Source organism: Lolium rigidum, chromosome 2, assembly GCF_022539505.1.
Source record: "Lolium rigidum isolate FL_2022 chromosome 2, APGP_CSIRO_Lrig_0.1, whole genome shotgun sequence".
Taxonomy (NCBI): Eukaryota; Viridiplantae; Streptophyta; class Magnoliopsida; order Poales; family Poaceae; genus Lolium; species Lolium rigidum.
In genome coordinates this window covers 249,002,361-249,020,518 of record NC_061509.1, presented here as the reverse complement: position 1 = coordinate 249,020,518, position 18,158 = coordinate 249,002,361, and positions in this window count along the sequence as shown.

The following is an 18,158-nucleotide window of genomic DNA, read 5'->3' as shown; positions in this document are numbered from 1 at the left end:
ATTTGTTCCTAAACTTACTTATGACAATAACGTGTTTTGTGAGTTTCACCCATTTTCTCCTTTTTATAAAGGATCGGGCTACGAGGGACGTACTTCTTAGAGGTCGAATTCGCCATGGACTTTATGCGCTCGATGTGCTGCGTTCTATCTCCCCAGCTGTCTACCAAGTTCTCAGTGGTGTTCGAGTATCCTCCTCACAGCTGTCTAGGCCATCCTGCCACGGCCATCGTCCGCCATATTATTCATCGTCATGAGTTACCGTCTACGTCTAGTACTACAGATATTTTAGTTTGTGATGCTTGCTAGCAGGGAAAGAGTCATCAGTTACCTTTTTCTGTTCCTAGTCATGTTGTCAAAACTCCTCTCGAGCTTGTGTTTTCTGATGTTTGGGGTCCTGCCCAGATATCTGTTAGTGGTCATGAGTACTATGTCAGTTTCATTGATGCTTATAGTCGGATTACTTGGATTTATCTTCTTAAGCGCAAGTCTGATGTGTTTGATGTTTTTCTTAAATTTCAAGCACATGTTGAACGTCTCGTAGAACACAAAATTATTCATTTACAGTTGGATTGGGGGGGGGGGGTGAGTACCGCAATGTTAGTACTTTCTTTGAGAAACTTGGGATTTCACACCGTGTGGCTTGCCCTCATACACATCAGAAGAATGGTTCAGCCGAACGTAACCATTGTCATATTGTTGAAACTGGTCTAACTTTGCTAGCTCATGCTTATGTCCCCTTTCGGTTTTGGAGCGATGCATTTACTATAGCCTGTTTTCTTATAAATAGGCTTCCTTCGCGGCTCCTTGGTATGAAAACTCCGCTTAAACTTTTACTTCATGATACCTTTGACTACACTTTTCTTAAAGTTTTTGGCTGTGGGTGTTGGCCGCATCTCCGTCCTTACAATAGTCGCAAGCTTGAGTTTCTCTCTAAAAAAATGTGTCTTCCTTGGATATAGTTCAATGCACAAAGGTTATAAATGTCTTCATGTCCCAAAATATCATGTGTACATCTCGCGTGATGTTGTCTTCGATGAGCATGTTTTCCCTTTCTCCAATCTTCCAACTCCTGCCGCCACGTCTACTTCATCATTGCATTCACATCCTATATTGCCTGATCAATTTGTAGATGATGCACATTCGCCCTATTTGTTGTCTAACCACTGTGCAGGAAGTGGTAGAGGTGCTCGGCTTCACCTATTGGATGATCCTCCTGTTGATACCGCGGTCGCCTCGACGGATCACATCGATCACGCAGCCACTGCTCCCTGCATGGGGCATGCAGGGTCTTCACCCGCGCCTGCGGTGCTCCCAGACCCGGCTCCGACAGCCCCGGCTCCGACAGTCCCGTCCTCGCATGCGTCGACTGGCCTGTCGTCGTCATCTGCTGGGCCGCATTTTGGCAGCCCGCCTTTGTCGCCCACGCCTGTGCGGTCGCCTTCTGGCAGCCCGCCCTTGTCGCCATCGCCTGTGCGCCAGTCATCTACTGGCCGCACGCTGTTGCTCCCGCCTCCAGCGGGCTCTCCCTTGTCTGGACGGTCATCTTCGCCGCTCCCTGATGGGCCGCGTGGGTCTGCTACACCGGTCTCGGCCACTTCTGCTTCTTCGCCAAGCTCACCATCATCGTCACCGGTTCCTGAGCATTCGACCTCGACAATTGCTCCTATTGCTCATCGCCCTCACACTCGCAGCAAGAATGGCATTGTTCGTCCGCGTGAACGTACTGGTGGCACGGTTGCGTGGCTTCCGCCATTATCAGGTGGCTATGGGTATCCCTCACTGACGTTCAGCGATGGAACAAGAGTATCAAGCATTATTGAAAAATGATACGTGGCGTCTTGTTCCTCCGAAATCCGATGTCAATATTATTGATTCCAAGTGGGTATTCAAAGTTAAGAGACATGTTGATGGTTCTATTGAGAGGTACAAGGCTCGTCTTGTTGCTCGGGGGTTCAAACAGCGTCAGGGTCTTGATTATGAGGGTACTTTCGCTGCTGTATCTTGCTGTTACTCGTGGATGGTCTCTTTGACAGCTGGATGTTCAGAATGCTTTTCTTCATGGTGTCCTTGAGGAAGAGGTTTATATGTGCTAGCCCCCTGGTTTTGTTGATCCTGATCATCCACAACATCTGTATCGCTTGGTCAAGGCTCTCTATGGTCTTAAATAGGCGTCTCGTGCCTGGCATACGCGTCTTGGTGCTGCCCTTCGTGCACATGGATTTGTTTCTTCGACAACTGATACATCTCTGTTCTTGCTACTGTGCCTTGCTGTTACTATGTACCTGCTGGTGTATGTAGATGATATCATCCTGGTCAGCTCGTCGGTTTCTGCTGCGGATCGCCTTGTTTCTGCTTTGAGTGGTGATTTTGCCATTGCAGATCTTGGTCGGCTTCACTATTTCCTTGGATTGGAAGTCTCGCATTCTGCCGTTGGTCCGACTCTCACTCAGCAGAAATACTCTCAGGATTTGCTTCGTCGTGCTGATATGCTTCAGTGTAAGGCAGCTACTACTCCTATGTCAACTTCTGATAGACTATCTGCACTTGTTGGTACCCTTCTCTCTTCGGATGATGCTACAGAATACCGCGGTATTGTTGGTGGCTTGCAATATTTGAAGATTACTCGTCCTGATATATCCTATGAGGTTAACAGTGTGTGCAAGTTTCTTCATGCTCCTCGAAATACTCACTGGACAACTAGGAAACGTATTATGCGCTATGTTCGGGTGACTGCTGCTCTTGGCCTGCACCTTCGTCCTGCTCCTTCTGGTGTTCTTTCGGCATTTTCTAATGCAGATTGGGCTGGTAGTATAGATGACAGGCGATCCACGGGGGGATATGCAGTATTTTATGGTCCAAATCTGATTGCCTGGAGTTCTGGTAAACAAACTAGTGTCTCGTAGTAGTACTGAAGCTAATACAAAGCAGTTGCTAATGTCACCGCTGAGCTCATTTTTGTTTAGTATTTGCTTCGAGAGTTGAGAGTCTCTCAGGTTCATCCGCCTGTTCTTTGGTGTGACAACATCGGTGCTACATACCTTTCTTCGAATCCGATATTTCATGCCCGAACTAAACACATCAAAGTTGACTATCACTTTGTCAAAGAACGAGTTTCACAGAAGTTACTACAGATCAAGTTCATCCCTTCGAAAGATCAACTTGCTTACATCTTCACGAAGCCGTTGCCGTTACCTCAGTTTGAGGGTTGTCGCCGCAATCTTAATCTCCTGAATTCTTCAGAACACGGTTAAGATTGAGGGAGGGTCTTAGACTTGTAATTATGTTGTAACTCTTGTAAACATTGTAATTGTATCCGATGAGGTACCCCTCATATATATGTTGCCATGGCCGACCCCAAGAGGTGTCGAAGCCCACAACACAAAAATATTGTTTGTCTCTGTTGCGGTCAGAAACCCACCGGCGAGCAGCGACGGGCAACACAGTAGAGCCGGGAGGCTCCCAGGACTGCGGCTGGCCCTGGTCCCTCCGAGCGACGGCCCGCAAAGACTCGGCACGCACGTCCGATGCTCGGTGCAAGGGTGTGCCACCTGACCTATACCCGGTCGGGAAGGTGATGGAGATGCCTTGCTTAGTTTCCTCGCATGGCATACACGTAAACATTAAATACGAGCCTCGATCGGCTCTCAGGTTGTCCTGTGAATCGGCTCAAAGAGCCGATCCACCCATGATTCGCACGAGGTGTACGAATATATGGTGGTCCTGCTTGATCAAAATAAAGCTAAAACGATCTACTACGATTTAGGGTTTTCACCACATAATCGGAACATCCTACTCGTGATTGAGCCTCGCGGCCACGCACGGTGTTCGTAAACCGACCCTAGGCAAGGCCTAAAAACCAACACGAGGTTGATCCCCGGAACATCCTGTCTAGGGCTAGCAAACTACACCCTACGTGCCACTGGATCCTTCAATCCGTTTGTAAGGCCTAACTATGCAGATATTAAACTAATCCTTGAAGAACAAGGAGCAATCATGACGGATCGGATCTACTAAATAATGATCAAGCGGGTGCCGCCCTTACACCTAAGATAGGCGTAAGGGCGGCTAGATGTCTAAGGGTTGCACGACGATAGCATATGATACGATGAACAATGCTAACCCTACCGCATCTAAGATAACTACGTTGCTCGCCATCAAAAAGGCTTCAGTACGAGCAACGCATGAACAGCGAATAAACTTGTACTGCCTAGATCGCAAGATGCGATCTAGGCAGCATGATGCTTACCCGGAAGAAACCCTCGAGACAAGGGAGTTGGCGATGCGCCTAGATTGGTTTGTGGTGAACGTGGTTGTTGTTTATTTCATAAACCCTAGATACATATTTATAGTCCGTAGACTTTCTAACGTGGGAATAATCCCAACCGTGCACGAGCCAAACTCTAACTAACCGACACGTATCCTACTATATTACAGATACAAGGGCAAACTAGCCCAAACTTTGCATATAAGGCCGATTCACGTATATTCTTCCATGTATATTCTTCAAGCCCATCTTGATCGCGGCCCACCTCTGACTCGGTCAAATTCCGGTGATAACACATGCCCCCCTGGTTTTGGAATTGATAATTCCAAAATCACTCTGCTTTTCTTCGTCGGGTCATGTCGTGGCAGAGCAGAACCGTCGCAGTATCCTTCATCATGATGCCCTGCCTTCTCAACTTCTCTGCAAGATCTGATAGCTTTAGCACCACTTCCTCGGAAACTGTAATGGCATTAAATCTCCACTAGGCTCCCCCTTATTTAACTGTTCCGAACGGTTCGTCACTTCATCCCATTGCTCTGCTCCGGCCATCGGCATCTAAAAAACCCTCTTTCCCTGTAGCAATGTCTTCCTCTTCCTCCACCTCCTCAGGCCTCTCCCTCCAGTCTTCCCCCTCGAGCGAGCAGGAGTGGAACTTTGATCATGTGCCGGACGGCCCACTCCGAAGCACCTCGTCCGGGTCAGATGGTGACTTACCCCTGACCGATGGGGAAGACGACCTCAAGTTCCTCATCGAAGGGGAGTTGAAGAGCGAAAGCGAAGACGACCTCCACCCCTGGGCGAAACCCACCTCCTCCGACGGGGAGGAGGAAGAAGAAGAAGTAGAGGAAGAAAAGGAGGAGGATAATTCCTCCTCCTCCGCTGGGTATCCGCCGGCAAAGAGATTCCGCGCTTGGGCGGACAGCGAGGACGATGATGATGACGAGGACGAAGAGGAAAAGGAGGAGGATGATTCCTCCTCCTCCGCTGGGTATCCGCCGGCAAAGCGCTTCCGGGGACAACGAGGATGATGATGACGACGAGGAAGAAGAGACTCCGGCCGAGGGCTGGGGTAGCAGCGACGAGGAACTCTCCGGAAGCAGCGCCGACGGCAGCGATGCCGACGACGAGGCCAGCGAGGACTAGTAAAGTAGGACTAGTAGCCCCTGAGCAATCGGCTCTTCCTTTGTTTTCCCTTTCTTGAGCAATCGGCTCTTCTTTTGTAAAAAACCCCTCTTGTTATGAAGAAGAACTTCTCGGCTGATTCTGTCCTTTCACCAAATCTACCGATTGCTAAAATAAGTCAACAAATTATGAGCCGATGGCAGCGCACCGGTCCTTGCCATGAAAACGCGAGCAGAGCCAACTCTATTGTTTACCCAAATGGTAATCTGTGGCCTGTCCGCAAGGGCAAAACCCAATTCTTCAAAGTGCCACTTGAACAGATCCAACCCACGGCCATACGAACCTCAGACGTCGATCACGCAGGTTCGCAACTGCAATGAATCCATGGGCAGCACCATCCAATGCCCACGCTATGGTTTCCAGCCTAAAGGTGATCCTTAACTGTCCCTTACTGTCCGAACATAGCGCCTTGCTCTATCTTTTCGCAGGAACAGAAACGGTTCTGACCCTGTAGATGATGACGGCTTCTCTTTCAGCAGCTCCAGTAGTCTTCTACTGCAACAACTCACCGCTTTCGAAGAAGGTTATGATGCAGGATCAGCCGATGACACTCCAATCGGCTTCTAAAAACAGAGCATCTACCAGGCCAGCTGCCCCCCGAGCCTTAGTCAAGGCGAGAATAACGGTGAGGATGCACGGATGAAGGGCTTTGAACTCGGGTAATTCCGAGACAGCCACCATGCGAGTCGGCCAAACTTGCCCCCATCGATCGTCTTTTCTTCCGTCGCAAGCCGATATTGTAGACGAAACACCAACGGCTTAAAGAACAGAAGGCTGCCTTGCATGCCAAAGCCGACGCTTCGACGATGCATCGCCGAACTGGCGCAAAGGGTTGGAAGTCCTCGACGAGAAAGTTCAGGCACCAAAATCGGCTCATTACGGCTGAGGAAGCTCTCATTGTTCACTTCCTCGAGGAAGCAGAAGGCCTCACAGCTGAACTGGATTTGGTGAAAATCCGCGTCTTGAACACGCAGCAGATAGATCCTGTGTAATTGTACTAGAGTCGATGGCTGTGCATCGGCTTGGTTTCTTAGCTCTAAAGTCGATGTCCTTGCATCGGCTGTATACCATGAGAATTTTTTTTTACTGGCCGATTTTTTCTATCGGCCCCCAATATTTCACTGCACACATGTTCATCTGATTAGGTGCCCCCCGAGCCGAATCTGTCAGGTAACTGCAGATATCGGCTCTATAGTTAGCCAAGGCACTGTATTTGAACGTCGGCTCCGTTAGGACTAATGTTGACTCTCATCAGCCGATGTAAAACCGCTGCCATTAGATCGACGTTGAACACAGGCAGAATGTGTGGTGAGGATAATTTTGGCCGATTGCTGGAATCGGCCTCCACGTTTATCGAATCGCTCAATGAAGGTTTTGCAATGTTCTTCCATAGATCTTTGGGGCCGATCCCAAGGACCGGCCTCGCCACGTTTGCCCATCGGTTCGTTCTTGCTACACGGTCAGGCCGGTGGATAAGACCAGCCTAACCCCATCCTTTGTCACGTCGATGCGCTCGCAGTCGTTCAAACTGATGCCTGAGAGTGGCTCTTGGCCTGCTGTTTCCCAAGCGTTCATGCCAGCCGTTGAAATCTCGGCTGAGTCATCTGCATGGACGACCTCTACCTCATCTCCATCCCACTGTATTACGCATTGGTGCATCGTGGATGGAATGCAACATTTGGCGTGGATCCAATCTCTTCCTAGCAGGACAGCATAGGTGCTCTTGCTGTCGACGATAAAGAACGTCGTAGGGATGGTTTTCCTTCCTACGGTCAGATCCACGTTCAGAACACCTTGTGCGTCAGACGCTTGGCCGTTGAAATCGCTCAGTGTCACGTTGGTCTTGATCAGATCCGAGCTAGAGCGTCCCAACCGACGTAGCATGGAGTATGGCATAATGTTGATCGCCGCTCCGGTGTCCACCAGCATCTTGTTGACAGGCTGCCCATTGATATAACCTCGCAAGTACAGGGCCTTCAGATGTCTGTAGCTTCTTTCTCGTGGCTTCTCAAAGATAACCGGCCGTGGGCCGCAGTCAAGTTGTGCCACGGGTGCCTCGTCTAATCCTGGAGCACTAAACTCCGTCGGAAGGATGAACACCATGTTTGTGCCAGCCGATGTTTCATCATCGGCTTTCCTTTGCTTGGGGCGCCACTCCATTTTTTGTGGTCGACCCTCTTCATCCAGGGTTCGCTGAATTTTCGCGGCCAGATCAGGCCGCGCCTTCCTTAGCGTGTGCAGGTATAACCTTTCGGCTTCCTCCAAGCCACGCAGTCGCTGAACCCTACGCTTTTGGGAACGGCTGAGTCCATCAGGGCACCACCTTGGCCGGTGGTACTTGTCTTCTTCTTCTTCATCATCGTCTTCCAAATCCTCGAGATCTTCCACCCGAGGGGACTCAACGTGCTTGTTCCGAGGTGGGAGAGGCCCTAGACGTTTGAACACGGACACGTTAGCTGCATCCTTCCTCTTCTGTCTACATTCTGGGCAGTTGCCGATTGTAGGCAATCGGCTCATTCCTGAATCCCAGCAGTGTCTGAAGAAGGGACAGTCCCAGTGCCTATCCTCGTCGTCTTGCTCCCTTAACCTTTCCTTGGCGTGGCGCTCATATCTCTCCTCGTCGCGATCATGCCGATGACGTCTCCTGGCGTCCCTAGCCAGACGATCCCTTTTATCATCGTCGTTGGGTCGTCGGCGTTGGTCATATTGACTCACATACTTGTTGAGGAGGTGATCAGAGAGAGGTCGCCTATATCTCACGTTCCTCACTTCTCCCTCTGTGATGTAGCGCTTGCCATCGTGACGGAGCCGATCGCGTGGAACGGCTTCCTCTGTGTCCTTGCTACGAGAGCGAGCTGCCCTCGTCTCCGTCCTTACCGAGTGGTGTCCAAGTCCTACCATGTTGATGTTGAACGAGAAACTTGGCCGGCACCCTCCAGGGTAAGTGCACTCCACCATGCTAACGGCGGGGAAGGGGTGAGTGTCAACTTTCATGGCGTACTGGTTGAAAATTAGACGTCCTTGTTCTATCGCCATTTGGATCCGCCGACGCCACACCCTGCAGTCGTTGGTGGTATGGGAGAACGAGTTATGCCATTTGCGTATGGCTTTCCGTTTAGCTCCCGTATCGTGGGGATTTTGAGGCCTTCGGTATCTTCGACCGCTTCTCCTTGAGTAAGAGGTCGAAGATTTGCTCGGTTTTAGTCACGTCAAAATCGAACCCTGCGGGCGGACCCGGTGGCTTAACCCATTTGCGGGACACGGGGTTGCCCCCGAGTCCATTCAGCCACTCGCTACCTCTTGATCTCCCGCGAGCCTTCGTCTTCATCCGCCTCAACCAGGACTACCGCACGCTTGAATTTGTCCTGGTACAAGTCCGGGTGGCGCTGTTCATATAACGACAGTTTCTGAACCATGTGCGCCAGTGAAGGGTAGTCTGCTTGGGAGGCCATATACTTGATTGGTGATGCAAGGCCCACCACTGCCAACTCGACTGCTTCTTTTTCAGTCACACAAGCCGAATAACATCGGTTCCTAACAAGTCTGAAGCGCTGGACGTATTCTGCCACAGTTTCTCCATGCTTCTGACGTACTTGTGCTAGATCGGTAATGCCGGCCTCGGAAGCCTCTGAGTGATACTGCATGTGGAACTGCTCTTCCAACTGCTTCCACGTCCGGATTGAGTCTGGTGGCAGCGATGTGTACCACCCGAAAGCCGATCCCGTGAGGGACCGTGCGAAGAACCTCACACGCAGTTCATCCGCTGCCGAGATCGTGCCCAGCCTGTGCCAAATATCGGCTCACGTGCTCGATGGAGCTGGAACCATCCGATCCATTAAACTTGGAGAAATCGGGGAGCCGATATTTGGGTGGTAGCGGGATCAACTCGTACTCGTTGGGGTACGGCTTGGAATAGCCGATTGTCATCCTTTTCGGCACCATGCCGAACCGGTCTCTTGGGATGGTACCGATCTGATCCGCGGTGCTTGGCTGCAGGAGTCGAACTGCGAAGATTCGCCGGAGTGGCATACTTAGCCAGCCATGCTTGCTTTTCCAGCTCGAGCCAACTGCAGGAGCTGAGCTCCGGAGGTTTGTCGGAGTGGCATACTTGGCTAGCCACGTCCGCTTCTCAAGATCCGTTCGCCGAAGTTCCTCCCGTTTTTTCGAAGTCCCCGCTCGTTGCGGTCCGGTTTGTGAGTGCCCGATCATCGTAGTCTGGCACGTATGTGCACGTGTATCCATGAGGGATCTCCTTAGGCACCTCATGCAAGAACTGGTAGTCGCTAGGGTCACCACCGATCTTGTAGACGACGTATTCCGGTGAATTCGGCACTTCTGGTGCTGCCAACGCGAATGGCAGCGGTGGACGGGACTGGAGTGGCATCTCTCCTTGGTAAGTCCCGAGAGCTGGTCCTGACGGAGAGTACTGATGCCTCATGATTTCTCGGATCACCCGAAGAGCGACACGCTCCAAAGTGTTCACCAGGCTCTCAGAATGGCGGTGCAGCGAGTGAGCTACCATGTAGTTAATCTCCTGACGCAGGGACCTGGTGCATTCTTCTGACGGGGCGGAGAGGTCCACTCCATCGAGCCCGCCTTCAAGTGAGAACCCTTTCCATCTGATGCCATGTGAGCGGGTTCTGTGAAAAGAGCCGATGAGGTCGGCTTCGAGGATCGCTTTGACCTCGTCATACTTCTTCTTGAGCTCCTCGGTCAAATCCTCGTACGTGACTGGGGTGCCGTCCGCCATCTCAGATGTAGATGGCGATGCGGTTGATGTCGAAGACTGTCCCACCGGGCGTGCCAGAATGTGTTGCGGTCAGAAACCCACCGGCGAGCAGCGACGGGCAACACAGGAGAGCCGGGAGGCTCCCAGGACTGCGGCTGGCCCTGGTCCCTCCGAGCGACGGCCCGCAAAGACTCGGCACGCACGTCCGATGCTGGTGCAAGGGTGTGCCACCTGACCTATACCTGGTCAGGAAGGTGATGGAGATGCCTTGCTTTGTTTCCTGCATGGCATACACGTAAACATTAAATACGAGCCTCGATCGGCTCTCAGGTTGTCCTGTGAATCGGCTCAAAGAGCCGATCCACCCATGATTCGCACGAGGTGTACGAATATATGGTGGTCCCGCTTGATCAAAATAAAGCTAAAACGATCTACTATGATTTAGGGTTTTCACCACATAATCGGAACATCCTACTCGTGATTGAGCCTCGCGGCCACGCACGGTGTTCGTAAACCGACCCTAGGCAAGGCCTAAAAACCAACACGAGGTTGATCCCCGGAACATCCTGTCTAGGGCTAGCAAACTACACCCTACGCGCCACTAGATCCTTCAATCCGTTTGTAAGGCCTAACTATGCAGATATTAAACTAATCCTTGAAGAACAAGGAGCAATCATGACGGATCGGATCTACTAAATAATGATCAAGCGGGGTGCCACCCTTACACCTAAGATAGGCGTAAGGGCGGCTAGATGAATAAGGGTTGCACGATGATAGCATATGATACGATGAACAATGCTAACCCTACTGCATCTAAGATAACTACGTTGCTCGCCATCAAAAAGGCTTCAGTACGAGCAACGCATGAACAGCGAATAAACTTGTACTGCCTAGATCGCAAGATGCGATCTAGGCAGCATGATGCTTACCCGGAAGAAACCCTCGAGACAAGGGAGTTGGCGATGCGCCTAGATTGGTTTGTGGTGAACGTGGTTGTTGTTTATTTCATAAACCCTAGATACATATTTATAGTCCGTAGACTTTCTAACGTGGGAATAATCCCAACCGTGCACGAGCCAAACTCTAACTAACCGACACGTATCCTACTATATTACAGATACAAGGGCAAACTAGCCCAAACTTTGCATATAAGGCTGATTCACGTATATTCTTCCATGTATATTCTTCAAGCCCATCTTGATCGCGGCCCACCTCTGATTCGGTCAAATTCTGGTGATAACAGTCTCACACAGGCAATGTAGAAGGCGCATACATCTTGTTGCTTGCTCGTACGTGGAGTGCAAGCTTAAGCTCGTAGATGTACCCCCACCCCCCGCTCTGATTGTCGAGCTGATTAGAGGATAATCAATGTCTGGGGATTTGATTTCATGTTTTGTGGGTAAGTAGCCAAGCACTAGACCAGTCGAAAAGGAAAAAATACAAGTGAAATTGTTCAAGTAACTGTCAAATTACTCTATTACATTACAATATTTCAGTCGGAACAGAGAGAAGACACGTGAAATTACATAGCTCACAACACTCCGATACCCGACTATCACACTTATATTTGGCTCCACAAATATAACTAGCGAGTTTGGAGGTGGTTAGCCCGGCAAGGAAATTGTCCGTGTCTTGGCGGGTAAGGCTTTGGAGTACATGGTCAAGAAGGTGGAGAAGTCTCTTAGGAAAATTTCTATTAGAAGGATAAGAAGTAAGAGAACCGTAACAAGGGAAGTTTCATAAGTTGATTAATTGTTGGACTCTTTTTGGGTTGTTACGTTCGTTTAGTGGGTTTCTTTGCAACGTTGTGCTCTTGGGTTGTCGGTTCTAGTTGGTTTAGAAATTGCTTTCTTTTGATGTTGTTCTCTTGTAGGTGTGCTCTTGGCCGTGTTGTTATAGGTTTTGCTCGCTTTTCTCCTAAAATATAAATATTTTCTTCTTAATTAATAGATGAGGCAAAGCTTTTGACTCCGTTTAAAAAAATATAACTTGCTACTCTTGCTCGGCAAGGGTCTTCATCCTTCTCCCAGAATTCTCTGACCTCTAGCTCTCGTGAAATAGATGAAACGCTGGAAATGCCAGTTTTGGTTATGTTCACACTAGTCATCAACCCGTGCAAAATGCACGGGCTAGTTCTTTAGATATACTACTTGCACATCAATAAGATGTTAGTATTACTTAAAACATGGCGTGTTGAACGGATCGTAGCGAAGAAGAGGGGGGGTGAATGGCGCTACGGCAAATTTTAGTCTTTTTCAAGTTTTATGCAACGGAAGGTAAAGGTGTGACTTTAGCAATGGGGGTGATCCTACAATGAAGCTAGAACATGTGCAACATGTAAAGGAATCAACAAGATAACAAAAGTGAGGAGAGAGACAACGGGGGGGGGGGGGCGAGGCGAGTCGAGGTTTGTTTCCCGCAGTTCCCTCCACTAAAGGAGGTACGTCTGCGTTGAGGAGGTGCTAGTCTCACACAAGAGACTAGGCGGCCACACCACGAAGGAAGGCCTCACCCTTTTCCTCGAGAGAGCCCCACGGAGGTGCTCTCCCACTTCCACTAAGGCACCGGTCGAGGCGGTGATTCCTTCACAAGGTTGGGGCGAGCTCCACACACACAAGGATGCTCCCAACACCCTATGGAGCTAGTACATCACCAAGCTAGACTCCATAGCTGCACATCTCCAATGCTCCACCATAGGAACCCATCACCAATGCTCCACCATAGGAACTCTTCCAATGCTCCACCAAGAAACTCTCCAAGGCTCCACCAAGAAACTCTCCAAGGCTCCACCAAAGGAACTCCCCAATTATCCACCAAAGGAACTCTTCTCCAAGATCCACCAAAGGAACCCTACCACCAAGATCCACTAAGGAATAGCTAGTATTTGTGAAAACTCTCTTGGTAGAACTATAGATCGGGGTCTCCTCCACCTATCCTCAAAATTAGGGCAAGATTGGTTGGAGGGGGAAGGAGATCCACAAGGATTAAGCTCAGCAACAATGGAGGAGGGAGAAGGGGAAGAGATAAAATCGGGTGGGGAAGAAGGGGCCCTTAAATAGGCTCCTCCAAATCCAACCGTTATGCCCAGATTTGGCCTAAGCGGTACTACCGCTTTGGAGTAAGCGGTACTACCGCCCTGAGTTCGAAATCACCCCAGATCTGGTCAAAGGACCCAGAGCGGTACTACCGCCCGCGGTACCGCTCGTGGTACCGCAATAGGGTCCAGACCTTACTGGATCCAGAGCGGTACCAGGGCGGTACCGGAGCGGTACGACCGTAACGCGTTACGGTACCTCAAGCGGTACCTTGAGCGGTACTACCGCTCATGAGCGGTACTACCGCCCCAGGTACTGCAGGGGTACCGCAACTTGTTCTGGGGGACGAATTCAGCACAAACTCAGAGCGGTACCGAGGGCGGTACCTATAGTGGTAGCGGTACTACCACTACAAGTACCGGTAGTACCGGCCTGGCTAAATCTGGTTTTCTTCCCTTTTTCTCTCCAACTTTGTTACCTCGCTAAACACACACAAAACCGGAAAACCTATCAACTACGCTTCAGTCTTCCGATCTTGACGCGTCCTGCGAGGTCACCGTGTACTTGCAAATCTAACAATGATACTCAAGGCACACGGTGAGATTACTCAAGTGTTGTCATCAAACACACAAAACATGGGATATGAATTTTGCTCTTACAATCTCCCCATTTTTGGTGTTTGATGACAACACAAGAGTTGACAACAACATATGATATTATGATGAGAACATTAGATTTGCAAAAACTAGACGGAGCTCCCCCTACACATGTGCATATCATGAATATGTATTTGAATACAAATGCACATGTTATAGAGACATCACTCCCTCTAGTTTTTACAAACCAAGCACATATGCAACATAGATAGATGACATGTTCAAGAGGCATATGCACAATATGGAGGCAACATAAGATCATATACGGAGATTTGGGTGAAGTTGTCATACCATAGCCTTGAGAATACCCAAACTCACAATAGGATGCCTCCATGGGGTTGTTGATGTAGCCGAGAGACAAGATAAGCAACTAGAACCAAACGGCTACAAACAACAAAGGTCTCCATCCACCTAGGAACTTCTCCCCCTTTGGCATCGTAACACCAAAAAGGAGGGTAACGAAACTAGAGAGATGGAGAAAAAGAACATACAACCAAGCTTGCAAAAATCACGAGAAAACAAGCTTGGAGGAGGTTCTCAAAAACAAAAAGAAGAAAGCAAAGAAGAAAGACAAAACAAGGTCACGAAGAACCGAAAAACCCGCAAAGAGGGGTGTTGGTGGCCGAAGCCACCGTGTAAGAGTATAGTAGTTGTGAGGTCGCGTAGATGTATCTAGGACTCACGGACTACAACTCAACATGAAGCTCATAAGTCACTTAATTGACAAATAGCAAACGTTTTGGATTTCTTTATGCATTATGGGGGGAGTGATAGCTCAATGGATTTAAACCGCACTCCCCCTATGTCCATGCGTGCCTTTCATCTAGATATGACGGTAAGATTGGTATGTGCGCACGACGGTCAAGCAAAGTTCGACGGATCAATGATGTTTAGCTCATGCCTCAACTCAATAAAGCGCTTCTCATCCAAGTGTAGGATAACGTTGCATAGAAAACAAAAAATTTCCTATCGCGAACACGCAATCCAAGCCAAGATGCAATCTAGAAGATGGGAGCAACGAGGGGATGATCAAGACTAACCCTTGAAGAGATTCCAAAGCCTATAAGAGTAGGCTCTTATTGCTGCGGTAGACGATCACTTGCCGCTTGCAAAAGCGCGTAGAAGATCTTGATCACGATCGGTTCCGGTGCCACGAACGGGCAGCACCTCCGTACTCGGTCACACGTTCGGTTGTTGATGAAGACGACGTCCACCTCCCCGTTCCAGCGGGCAGCGGAAGTAGTAGCTCCTCTTGAATCCGATAGCACGACGGCGTGGTGTCGGTGGTGGTGGAGAAATCCGGCGGAGCTTCGCTTAAGCGTGCGGGATATGGTGGAGGAGAGAGAGACCGCTAGGGTTTGGGGAGAGGGGCGCCGGCTAGGGCACCCTTGAGGGGTGCGGCCATGGTGGTGGCTTGAGTGGCTTGCCAGCCCCTCTCTCCCCCTCTTTATATAGGTGGAAGCCCCAAGGCTTAGGTCAAAGAGTCCGAATAAGACCCCAACCAAAACCTTCCAAGTGTCCAAACCTAGGGGGAGTGGGACTCCCCCCTTTCCTTGGTGGGGTGGCCGGCCACCATGGTGGGGAGTCCACTTGGGACTCCTCCTCCCTTAGGTTGGCCGGCCAAGGTGGGTGGAGTCCCTTTGGGACTCCACCTTCCATCCTTATTTCTTCCGGACTTTTCTAGAACCTTCTAGAACCTTCCGTAGAACCTTCCGGATCATTTTAATTCACATAAAATGACTTCCCATATATGAATCTTATTCTCCGGACTATTCCGAACTCCTCGTGATGTCCGGGATCTCATCCGGGACTCCGAACAAATATTCGAACTCCATTCCATATTCAAGTACTACCATTTCAACATCCAACTTTAAGTGTGTCACCCTACGGTTCGTGAACTACGCGGACATGGTTGAGTACTCACTCGACCAATAACCAATAGCGGGATCCGGAGATCCATAATGGCTCCCACATATTCAACGATGACTTTAGTGATCGAATGAACCATTCACATACTATACCAATTCCCTTTGTCTCGCGATATTTTACTTGTCCGAGGTTTGATCTTCGGTATCACTCTATACCTTGTTCAACCTCGTTTCCCGACAAGTACTCTTTACTCGTACCGTGGTATGTGGTCTCTTATGAACTCATTCATATGCTTGCAAGACATTAGACGACATTCCACCGAGAGGGCCCAGAGTATATCTATCCGTCATCGGGATGGACAAATCCCACTCGTTGATCCATATGCCTCAACTCATACTTTCCGGATACTTAATCCCACCTTTATAACCACCCATTTACGCGAGTGGCGTTTGGTGTGATCAAAGTACCTTTCCGGTATAAGTGATTTATATGATCTCATGGTCATAAGGACTAGGTAACTATGTATCGAAAGCTTATAGCAAATAACTTAATGACGAGATCTTATGCTACGCTTAATTGGGTGTGTCCATTACATCATTCATATAATGATATAACCTTGTTATTAATAACATCCAATGTTCATGATTATGAAACTAATCATCCATTAATCAACAAGCTAGTTTAAGAGGCATACTAGGGACTTCTTGTTGTCTACATATCACACATGTACTAATGTTTCGGTTAATACAATTATAGCATGATATATAAACATTTATCATAAACATAAAGATATAAATAATAACCACTTTATTATTGCCTCTAGGGCATATCTCCTTCAGTCTCCCACTTGCACTAGAGTCAATAATCTAGTTTACATTTGTAAAGATATAACACCTTGGCCTTATGGTGCTTTATCATGTATTGCTCACAGGAGAGGTTTTTAGTCAACGGATCTGACACGCTCATAAACGTATGTATTTTGTAATTCATTTGCGTCTCAACGCATCACTCATTTCCAAATGAGTCGGCATTAAATATGTTTGATCTTATGGTGGAACCTTAATTCCGCGGTCTGAAATAAGTCACTAATATTGTCACATACAATATAGCTTCAAAGTTCTGACACTATCGAAACTACACCAAGTTCTCAAAGAACTTCTTGACTCAACATCCTCGATCATTTGTCAAAACAAATGACATACTCGCCTTCGTTTTGTAGAATCCATCACAATATTTAGAACTCTTCTAAATCTAACATAGACAACTTCTAGTTCATTGTGCTACCTTTAAAACAACACTTAGTCTAATTTGAGATTGAAATTCTATTTTGATATGTGACAAAATAAATATCGGTGTAACACCTTACAGACGATTTGTTTGTCATTTCTTCATACAAAAATATATATATGTATATCCTTAGTTCTTCTAAAGTACTCAAGGATATTCTTCATCGTCGTCCTATGATCATCTTATGAATCATTCCGGTCTATGCTCATAACATTTTAGAGCACAAGATATCTGATTTTGTACATTTTATTTGTGATCTAAAGTCACTCATGTATTTTTACTCATCGAGTGTCAGATACACTCAAGTCTTGTTAAACCTTCACATGACAAGAATATTTTCTTAATATTTCTATATTGAACTATTTCAATATCCATTCTATGTACTTCGACTTAAACTTATTATGTGTTTCAATCTATCTTCATAGATCTTGACACTAAATATGTTTTAGTCCATATCCTTTCATTGAAGTTAATTTTCAATGAAACCTTTTAATCAAGTATGTAATTACATTATTTATAACCAACTATATGTCTTCTACATAAGTATTATAAATATGTCTCAGCGCTCCCACTTAATTTCTTGCAAATGCAAGCCTCTTCATCGTCTCTGATGAAATCAAAAACTCTTTGACTTTTTCATCCAGGTGAAGATTCAAACTCCGCGATACTTACTTCATCCAATTGAAGTTCGTATACCTATCTAGTATTTCACGGACCAGCAGAAACTCTTGGTTTGTATCTAGTATACACCTTTAATATACACTTCGTTAAGTAGTGTATTTTGCCATCCTACTAACATATCTCATAAAAGAAATATGTAGTGATTACTAGAATAATCCACATAGACTATAAGCATTGCTACGGAAGATCTAATCTTATCGTAGTCAACTCTTTGAACTTTGTCGTAAACAACTTTTCAATAAGTTGAGCTTCTTCAAGGATATTTCATCCAAGTCCATCAATTTCATAGATCCATTTACTTTCAAAAAGTATTCATCTATCTTGGATTTTATGGCGTATAGCCATTTAACGAAGTCAGGGCCCATCATAACTTCTTTGTTTGTAGTTGGTTTATCATTGTTCAAAATCAATCCTTTGTCCACAAATCATTTATTTGATCACAAAGTAAACCATAC